The sequence below is a fragment of the Kogia breviceps genome, chromosome 7 (genome assembly GCF_026419965.1).
Source record: "Kogia breviceps isolate mKogBre1 chromosome 7, mKogBre1 haplotype 1, whole genome shotgun sequence".
NCBI classification, from domain to species: Eukaryota; Metazoa; Chordata; class Mammalia; order Artiodactyla; family Physeteridae; genus Kogia; species Kogia breviceps.
In genome coordinates, this window is record NC_081316.1 from 110,241,178 (window position 1) to 110,252,196 (window position 11,019).

General features: G+C 39.9%; 1 long non-coding RNA gene across 1 annotated transcript in view; it reads right to left on the reverse strand.

The window, feature by feature from the left end:
• LOC136794526 (uncharacterized) overlaps nt 1–7,763 on the reverse strand; it is a 278,261-nt gene extending 270,498 nt beyond the window's left edge. Inside the window, exons 1-2 of the long non-coding RNA XR_010841472.1 lie at nt 7,579–7,763; nt 6,626–6,681 (exon numbers count right to left, since the gene is read on the reverse strand). This is a non-coding gene — a long non-coding RNA (uncharacterized lncRNA). The remainder of the gene's footprint in view (nt 1–6,625; nt 6,682–7,578) is intronic.
• Nucleotides 7,764–11,019: the final 3,256 nt, after the last annotated feature.

Here is an 11,019-nt window from a genome sequence, read left to right on the forward strand (position 1 = left end):
TGGCAATGGAGAAGTAGGATGGAACAAGGCAGCTCCTGGAATTCTTAGTGTATTTCTGCTGGGTACAATATATATATGGTGCTTGTTAATGGTAATCATAATGAGGAAATTATCATCACCCTCCGTGTTCCCAAAGCATGCTGTGCATACCTGTATCTCAGGTACAAACTACACAGATAGGAAATTGTGTTTACTTTTGTGTCTTTTACTTAGACTGTGAGTGCCTTAAAATACGTTTTTTACTTAACTGTAGTTTTCAAAAATTAACACATAGTGGGCACCCAAGAAATATGGGTTAAATGGTTAATTTGTTTAACTAAATTGCATCAGTGTATAACACGTCCGTCTTTCAATTTCATTAGGGAGGTCTGAATAAGTATATTCATTTTTGGCAAATGTACCAGAACTGTTTATCTGAAAAGCTCCATCTATATTTCTATTTTCACCCATTTGAGACAAAGACCAAGGCTACCCAGACATAAATTATTTAATGGGGTCATTAAGCCAAACCCACTTTGTGGCTCAGTTGGCTCGGCTAGCGGAGAAAAGAGTAGAGCTTGGAAACATGATATGGCTTCACTTTTTTTCCCCAGATTTATCAGAAAATGGCTAACCTTGAACCTCCACTTGAATATTGGAGATCTGATTAGAGAAGGGGAATATGAAGTCAAACTCTAAGCAGGCAAAAAATGGAATTAAATGAAAATCTCAGAATATTTAAATGCCTCAACAACTTTGATGGTGTTATCTCGAGTCTGGACAGCTTTTACAGGATTATTCTCCTACTGGTCAGCCTGTGCTGTGTAGTCTTGTGTTCCATGAAATATCTCAATTAGGTACTTCTCTAGGACAAGATAAACCAGCAGCCAGCAGTAGTAGACTGTGGATGGTGTGGTGGTCTGCTGCCTGAATTTACAAGTCTTAGGTTAAGGTAGTGATGAAGTGTCAATGAATGGGTCATCCCTAAAGCCTGGAGTGTTTCCAGTATGTGCTGAGACACTGGCTGGAAAACTGAGGGAGGGAGAATCCTTCCCTATAAGTCAGTAGTTAGAACTACCTTGTATGCCTCTCTTCCAAAACCACAGGGCTGGCTGGGTTGAAGGCATCACAAGAGAAGCATCCTCTGTAGAGTCAAAGATAAGAGTATCAGTGTCCCTGTTCTGTTGCTGGAGATAGCCAGCTCTGGTCAGACCCTCCTTGGAGGAGGAGGAGAGAATTGGACCCCCTTTGCCTTGCCCAGTATATCTCGTGCTTGTTTCCCTGAGCGCCACGCTCCTTTCACATTATTTCAACAGTAAAATAGTCAATTTATTTTGTTTGGCACATTGTGTTCCACACACAAACTGATCTGATAACATTTGGTTGAGATTATTCAATTGAGCAAAATATTGGAGGAGGGTTGTTTATTTCTGTGGTGCCATAGAGTTTGATCAAAATGGTTTCCATTTCATATTACTTACTTCTCTTTTTCTACAACACTGCAGCACCTAGCCACAAATGAAAATAGTTAAACATCCAGGTAATTTAACTCCATCCTATCAAATATTAGATTTAGGAACATTGGGATAATAAAATAAAGGTTTCTTACCTCCAGATGGATATTTGGCATCATGTAGTCATAGCCTATGTAGGGTAACACTTTAAGAATTAACATTATTGGAGCAGAAATAGAAGAATGATATGACTCTTCAGCATAAATGTGACATTTATGTCAAATAAGCATTGGACTGAAATCAACCAATTCAATTTCTAAGGGCCTATTGCACTTAGCAGAAAATTCTGCATAATGCATGCAAACCTGTGACATTACCCTAGAAGCCAAACTCTTTGAATTACTACTGAAGATTTCAATCCAACCCAACCAAATGCATTGTATATGTGTGTAAAAATCTGAAGACTCTGAGACAAAGGTCTTAAACAACATAGCATTTGTCAACTTTGCATCAAGACAATGATGGAAACCCTAAGTCAGAATAGTACATACTTAAACCAACTTGTTCCAGTGAAATAACACTCGAGTATCAAATGCTTATTGGAAGAGAGACCACACATGTCTTTTCTCTGGAAGTCTGTCCTGTTTATTTTCCCTCCTTTAAGTATGCCCTGGTGTCCCAAAGTATTTCCTTAAGACTGAAGCTTAGCTATCTGTGGTATGGGGACAGGACTGGGAAGAACTTGACACAGTTTCTCCAGGGATTAGTTCTTGAACTCCTGAGAAGCATATTTAAAGTGGCTTACAAACGGGTGAGAATTCTTGCCTGACATTTGAGATTGAAAAACTGTGATGGGAGTCAGTTTGGACAGTAAAGCTACAACTCAAGAGTATTAACACTAGGTGCCTCCTCTTAATCACCAGGCAAGAACTGTATGTGAATTCAGTGCTGCCGTGGTTGGCCACTTGAATAAAATTTAAGATGCTGTAAAACATATATTAGCCTTGAATACCATGTCTAGAGTAGAGTCTTGCTAAGTTGACCACACAGAACCCTGCGACCATACTCAACTATAAAAGCTTTGTAATGACCATTGGCCCTCTCCCCATGTAGGAGTTCCATGACCCTTGGAGTGTGATGTATTACAATGATCAACAGGTTTCATTATCAGTAAATTTTGGTTGAGCCTTGACTCTACCTCTACTCAAATCTCAAGAAAGTGACCTTGAAGGATGTCAACAACTCTGAGGCTTTATGTACTAAGATAGTGGTTCTCAAACTTTTCTGTATCAGGACCCCTTTACAGTCTTAAAATTATTGAGAGCTCCAAAGAATTTTTCTTTATGTGGATTATATATTTTGATATTTACCATATTAGAAATTAAAATTAAGCATTAAAATTGATTCATTTAAAAATAACAGCAATACACCCATCATAGGCTACCATAAAACATAATTTTGGAAAAATAACTATTTTACAAAAAAATAGAGAATAACATTGCTTTACAGTTTTGCAAATCTCTTTATTATCTAATAGTAGACAGCTAGAGTCTCAAATGTGCAACTGCATTCAACCTATGGCGATATCACACTTCACGTCGTTTTGGGTAAACTCCACTGTACATTCAAGGAGTGAAAAAGACACACTACAGTTTGGACCGCTTGGGCTGCCTGCAAAAGGGACCACCAGGGGTCCCCAAACCACTCTTTGAGAACTACCATCCTTACAAGCAAAATGGCGGATAACAACAACAGCAGTAATAATTACAGCTAATAGTACTTAAATCCTTACTCCTTGCCTGGCCCTAACTGAAGTGTTTTTCATATAGTATCTCATTTAATCCTTGTAGCAACCCCCTGAGGTAGATATGATATAGACTTGTTTTCATTTCCCACATGAAACAATTGAAGCAGAAAGAAGTAAAGTACCTCTCCCAAGATCTTATAGCTCATAAATGGTGGAGTTAGGATAGGAACCCAGGTACAGTCCTGTTATAAGATCAACATTAGTTGTAATAGTAGTAGTAGCAGTATTTAACATTTGTGAAGTATTGACTATGTAAAATGCTAGATACCATACATTATCTCTTTTTGCCCTCAAAACAGATCTCTGATATACTTAGTAGTATTATTATTATCATTTCGCAGATAAGGAGACAGTCTTGACTAAGATCATATTTAGTATATGGGAAAATTATATAAGCTCTCTAATGATAAAGGTTTGCTATTTAAGTAGGAAATTATGCTAACATTAGGTGAGGTTGTCTGATGCTTCATTTAACTAGCATCATCGCAGAATGAGATACAGTTATTTCTGCAGAAGTACATTTTCCAGAATAGCTCATCTGTACTACTTTGCAGGCCTAAATGTTTGAAGTATCAATATAACTATACGGAACGAAGGAATCATTTTGAACATTAGCTTTGATTCTGTTCCTTCCTTTGGAGATGCATTGGAGGCTACTGAGGGGGTTAGGCCTCTATTTCCTTATTAAATAATCCAAGGATGCTTTATGTGTTGTGTGTGGGTTTTATTTTTAGAGTTTGTAGATTTTTACTTTCAAATTTTTTTGTGTCTTCTCTTTGTCAAATCAACAGTATTTTTTTTTCTCAAAAGAATCCTTGGGCCTGTTTCTAGACACCTCTCTTTTGGTGACCTTATACCTTACTGTTCATGTTCTGTCCTCTTAAGAAACTAGGCAACCAAGTTTGCTTGTATGCTGTATAAAATAAGAGCAAAACATATCTGAGTTTCTGGACCCTTCACATACGTTTTGATGGCTCCAAATGCTTCCTCCGCTCACTTGCATCTGATTGGCCCTGCCCAGATAAATGAGAGTGTGGCATAGGCATTGTTCCTCTAAGTGAGATGTTCCTAAGAGATCACAACTTTTGATAGTTTGGAACTTTTAATGCCATTTGTTATGAAGACAATTTGCTTATGGGCTTTCTTTTCACGTATTTTTACATTTGGGATCTCTGCCCTTAGCTCCACTTTTTAAAAACCCTTTAGAGGAAACCAAATATGCCTTGTTCCAGTTCCAATAAGGTTGCTTTGAATGTTTTGAACTTGTAGTCATGGTTGAGACGACCTAATTTAAAACACATTTGGAAGTTCAGCTGAGCCTAACCTAGGTAGTTTCAATGTTTTCTCTTATGAGTTCATTTTTGTTGTTGTTGTTTTTGTCTAAATTCATGCCCCAGTGTAGTTTATGTCCTTTGGTAGTTGAGATATTGAGCTGAGGAAAAGTAGCAAAGCCATCAAAATCATATTAGAAAGAGAAAAAAGAAAAAAAAAAAAGAAAGAAAAGAAGAGGAAGAGATAATGTTTGAGAAGGAAAAGAAACATATATCATTGTTGTACTGGACTAAAATCAGTTCAATAAACAATGATAAGTGCTAAGGACTAGTCTAAGGGATAGACATGTAAATCCTTCCAATCACACTAAAAATAAAGTTCAAGTTCTGGGACCTGTCTCCTGCCTACCCCTCTAGGCTCTTCTCCCACTCCTCCTGGCTTTGTAATATATGTGCTAGGCCTCCAACGACCATACTGCAGCCCCCCTCCAAGTCTGCAGGTGTGGTTCCTCCATTTTGAATGTGCTGATGACCTCTGCCTTTTTTGTTTGTTGGGCAAACTCTTAATCATCTTTCAAAACTCAGCAGAAGTGTGACCGCTTCTGAGAAAGTTCTCTCTCCTCTCCAACTAGATGTCACCACTTCCGTCTTTTTACCCCTGCTTTACCTTCTGGAGTATTCTTCTCACAAAAAGACATTCATATGTTTGCATGTTTATTTCTCCGCTAATTTGCAAGCTCTTAAAGACAAGTGTCTGCATCCTTACTGCTATCATGATGCTGGACGCATAATGGATGAACAAAACATATAGATTAAGTTTAAACTTGAGTTATAAGAGAGTTCCTGCTCTCTGGGAACTCACAAACTAGTGGTGATACAGATTCATGCATTTGAAACTCTAGCTTGAGATGGGCTATCACCGATGTTCTAATAGCATCGTCTATGGAAAGTTTATACAACTTGGGGCTTGATTTGAGAGGCATATCTGCTAATATCAAAACTCAAGCCAACTCAGAAATAAACCCTTACATATATGGTCAAAGATTTTTGATAAGGGTGCCAAGACCATTCAGTGGGGAAAGGACAGTCTTTTCAACAAATGATGTTGGGAAAACTGGATATCCATGTGCAAAAGAATGACGTCGAGCACTTACCTTATACCATATACAAAAATTAATCCAAAATGGAATAAAGACCTAAATGTAAAAGCTAAAACTATATAACTCTTAAAGTAAACATAGGAGAAACTCTTCCCGACATTGGATTTGGCAACAATATCTTGGATACGACACCAAAAACACAGGCAACAGCAAAAAGAAAAATAGTTAACAGCAATTACATGAAAATCAAAACATGTTGTGCATCAAAGGACACGATCAACAGAGTGAAAAGGCAACCCATGGAATAGGAAAAAGTATTTGCAAATCATATATCTGATAAAGGGTTAATATCTAGAATATAGAAAGAACACCTACAACTCAACAACCACCAAAAACAAACAATCCAAATCAAAAATGGGCAATGACCTGAATAGACATTTCTCTGAAGAAGACACCAATTAGCCAATAAGCACATGAAAAGATGCTTAACATCACTAGGAAAACACAAATCAAAACCACGAGATACCACTTCACATCCATCAGAATGGTTACTACTAAACAAACAAACACAAGAAACACAAGAGAAAATAACAAGTATTGGCAAGGATGTGGGGAAATTGGAACCATTATGCACTGCTGGTGGGAATGCAAAATGGTCCAGGCACTATGAAACACAGTATGGTTGTTCCTCCAAACATTAAAAACAGAGTTATCATGTGACCCAACAATTCCACTTTGCGATATATATCCAAAAGAAGTGAAATCAGAGACATGAACAGATATTTGTATGCCCATGTTCATAGCAGCATTATTCACAACAGCCACAAGGTAGAAAAAAAACTCGTGTCCATCAACAGGTGAATGGATAAACAAAATTACATAAATTAAATATTATTCAGCCTTAAAAAGGAAGGAAATTCTGACATATGCTACAACATGGATGAACGTTAAAGACATCATTCTAAGTGAAATAAGCCGGACGCAAAAGGAAAAGTACTGTATGGTTCCACTTACCTGAGATACCTGGAGAAGTCTAATTCATAGAGGCAGAAAGAGGTAGTTGTTGGTCTCTGGAGGGAGGGAAAATGGGGAGGTATTGTTCAGTGGCGGCAGAGTTTCAGCTGGGGAAGATGAAAGAGTTCTGGAGATGGATGGCGGTGATGGCTGCACAACAATGTGAATATACTTAATGTCACAGAACTGTTCCCTTAAACATGTTTAAAACGGTAAATGTTATGTTATATATATTTTACCACAATTTTAGAAAATTTTTAAAAAAGAAAACAAGCAGGTATAACCCTACCGTTATCACCCTCTTGTTTACTAGTTATCTTATAGGCTGGATGCATGAACACACTGGAGAATCTGATAAACATCTGACTTCAGTTTAATTATGTTAAGCAAGGCAGAAATAAAGGAATCCACTTGGTGCTACCACGCTGGAGATCTGCTGAGAAATCTCAACATGGAACCCAGGTGAACTGGCTCCCAGCCCTGTGCAAAAGCCCAAGAGGCATTCTCACTCCCCAGTGAAGAGCAGGTAGACACTTGGAACGTGTCTAAGCAGGCGGCTTTTCCGCTCACGGCCTGGCCCTCGGGAGAAGACACCTATGCTGCGACTTGGCTACGGCCTCTCCTCCCCTGACTGCTGAGCACCTGCGCTTACTAAGCGCATTAAAAGTTACCATTCCAGGGCTTCCCTGGTGGCACAGTGGTTGGGAGTCCGCCTGCCGATGCAGGGGACGCGGGTTCGTGCCCCGGTCCGGGAAGATCCCACATGCCGCGGAGCGGCTGGGCCCGTGAGCCATGGCCGCTGAGCCTGCGCGTCTGGAACCTGTGCTCCAAAAAGGGAGAGGCCACGGCGGTGAGAGGCCCGCGTACCGCAAAAAAAAAAAGTTACCGTTCCACTGCCAAAAAAAGGGATAAACTCATCTGGCTGTAATTCAGGACTGAAAAGAAAGCCTCACCTTCACCCTCACCAGCGAGCGTCCTTCCACCTTCCTCCTCCACCCAAGAAATTCAACAAACTACCGGGTTGGAGATTTCTTTCCTCCTCACCCCCGTCTCCTAATGAAGTGCAGGTGCGGGAGCAGTCCATCAAGCGTCTGAGAAGGGGGGTGAAGGGCAACAACGTTCCTGAGAAATTCAAGCCCTTAAATCCACTTCTCTTCGTTCGCCAGAGTTTTTGGTTATATTAGGGGGTCAGCAAAGTTTTCCTGTAAAGGATCAGAGAGTAAATATTTTAGGGTTAGGGGGCTGTAGGGTCTCTCTTGCAACTATTCAGTTTTGCTCTTACAGTACAAAAGTGGCAGAGATGATACGTAAGTGGACATATTTGTGTTCCAATAAAACTTTATTGGTAGAAATTAAAATTTGAATTTTGTATAATTTTCCCGTGTCTCAAAATATTCTTTTTTAAAATGTTTTCAACCATTTGAAAACATAAAAACCATTCTTAGCTTGTGGGCCTCTCAAAGAGGCCATGAGCCATATTTGGCCTGTGGTATGTTGTCTGCTCACCCCTAGTTTAAATCCTTTTGATCTTCCTACTTGAAAAAGTTAATGTAGCTCACTTGTTCTTGAGGGAAGGGAACTAATAGTTATGAGTAATTTATTCAACAAGGTTCAGCAAACATGGTGGTTAAAAGCATAGGCTCTGAGAACAGAATGGTTGGGTTTAAATCCAAGCTGCTGCCACTCACAAGCTGTGTGACCTTGAGGAATTTACTTAAACTCTCTAAACCTGTGTCTCCTCATCTGCAAATTGAAGCTGATGAAAACAGAACCCAGCTAGCAAGGTTGTTATGTGGCTTAAATGGATGGATACACGTTGAACACTTGGATCAGTACCTGATGCCTTATAAGTGTCAGCTGTTTTCTGCTCCATGATGCCAAGCCTGGTATTAGGTCGTTTATTTCATGAGCTCATTTAATCCTGACAAGTGGATATGATGACCAATTGATAAATCAACAAATTCCATATAGTTAAGGCAACTTGCTCGAGGTTAAAGCAAAAGGATGGTTTTAACCCAGGTGATCTGCTATGGTCCAGTTTCTTCCCTTTCCCTCAAACTGTGCTCCCTTCAAAGATACTTCTGCAGTTTTTGATACCGTGGACCCTATATTTATGACAAATCTCCTTTCTCTCTTGGTTCCATGATTCTTCTTCTGTTAGTTCTCCTCTGATTTTCTCTGCTGTTCTCAAGGGTTCCTCTTCCTCTCCTTATCTCTGAAATGTTGGCCTTACCCATTGTTCAGAGATAATAAATCAGAGATAATAAAAAGAACCACGAAACAGAGTTGTTGTAAAGATAAAATACGATGGGTATGATGAAATTGAGGGCTATTCATTCATTCTTTTTTTTTTTTTTTTTTTCGGTATGCGGGGCTCTCACTGTTGTGGCCTCTCCCGTTGAGGAGCACAGGATACAGACACACAGGCTCAGCGGCCATGGCTCACGGGCCCAGCCGCTCCACGGCATGTGGGACCCTCCCAGACCAGGGCACGAACCCGTGTCCCCTGCATCGGCAGGTGGACCCTCAACCACTGTGCCACCAGGGAAGTCCCATTCATTCTTTTATTCATTCCTTCAACAAACATCTATTGAACACCTCCTATGTCCTACTAAGTGCATTCCAAGTGGTGGATGATATTACTAAAGTCCCAAATCTCCTCACTTCAGCATCTCTCCTTGGAAACGTGCTCTTCTCTATATTTGCCCTTTGCCCACCTTCCGGTCTTCTAGATTTAAGCCCATAGTTCTTAGTAATGCTACTTGCTGTCATCCCCTACATTCCAAATATCAAATCTTGCTTCTCTTTTCCTTTCTTTCTTTCCCTTTTCCACTGTTACCATTCCCAGAACTAAACCCAGGTCATCTCAAACCTGGATTCTTCTTTCATGCCAATCCTCAAATTTTGACTTTATTTCAGTTTGGAAATAGGGAAGGAAAAGGATCAGAGCTTAATTCGTGCTCCATGTGAATGAAAGTGGGGAGAGGCCAGCAAGGAGACATGTGAGTTTTAAAAATTTAAATATAAATTGATAAAGTCTTGAAGTAAGGTGCTGACATTAGTTATGGAAAGGAGAAAGAGGAGGCTGTGAGAGGGATTTTGGAGGCGTCTGGGTGGGAGTGAAGTAGGTGTGGGCTTTCAAGATGTCACCCCAATTTAGAGTCTTGGTAACTAGGAGACTAATGATACTTCTTCACAACTTCTGCAGCACCTAGTATCATCTCTGCTGCTCGTATGTGTCTTTTGGCCTACAGTCCGATTGTAGGTTATTTCTTTTTCAAGTATTACTGTCTTTCTCTTCAATTTGACTATGAGCTCCATAAAGCATGGTCGATGTCCCTTCATCCTTTTCTTTTTATTTCAAAATTTGCTTAGCCTCAGTATGGGCAGTGCTAATAAGTGTTTAAAAATATGAATCGCTAATTGGCCCATTCTTGTGAGTATTTGGATGGTGTTCTGGGGTAGGTGGCAATTTTCCTCCCCAGAGAATTAGAGTTAGGTCAGCTGTATAAGTTTATTGCCAAACTAAGTCTGCTCCATAAAGAAACATGTATATTCTCAGTCAAACATTTAGATTATTTTACAACATTTATTTTTATTAGTGAACTATAAACCTCATGAAAGCTCCCACAAGAACTTGGTTATCTAGTGATATCGAGCCTCAGAGAGAGGAATTAACAGTGACTTTCTAAAGCCTGAGACCTCAGCAAACCCTCTCGATGGAAAGGGCTGCTCATTTTTCTGTCTCCCTTGTACTCACGTGTATACTCCATCTGCCTGGTGCTTTCCCCTCTTAATTGGAAAATAAACAAGCTCTGCACAAAAAAGAGGCTCGTTCCTTGACCCACTTCCTATAAGACAAGGTCAGTTTATGCTGTATTTAGGTTATGTAGTAGGTCCAGGCAAATGCTCTTATGATTCCGTGAAGCTCAGCTTCAGACAATGTGGCATAGGTACAAGGTCCTGGAAACCCACAGCTGCAGGAAGAGCAGACTGGTCTGTGGCAGGAGAACACATGGGCATGTCTTTCTGAGCAGCCTTTGAGCAGATGGCCAGTCTAAGCATCCGGGTGCAAATCACTGCAGTCACATCTGAAAACCAAACAAGATTTTTTAGAACTGTGAAGTCTGGAGAGTGTTATGGATTCTGTGATATCAGAGAAATTGCTTCACATCCTTCCTTCTGAGTAGGAAAAATAGAATAAAATAAAGCAAGGAGATAGGCAGGATCCAGAAGATCAAGGCTAAGAAATAAGCATGATATCGGTGGGAGGCAGGGGTCCCAGAAAAGAGAAGGTACAAGTCTAGATCGAATTTAAAAAGTAAAAGTTCTCTGTTAAACTAGGAGTAAAGGAGTGTACCCAGGGGTAGAACTAGGCAAAATCACAAGGCAGA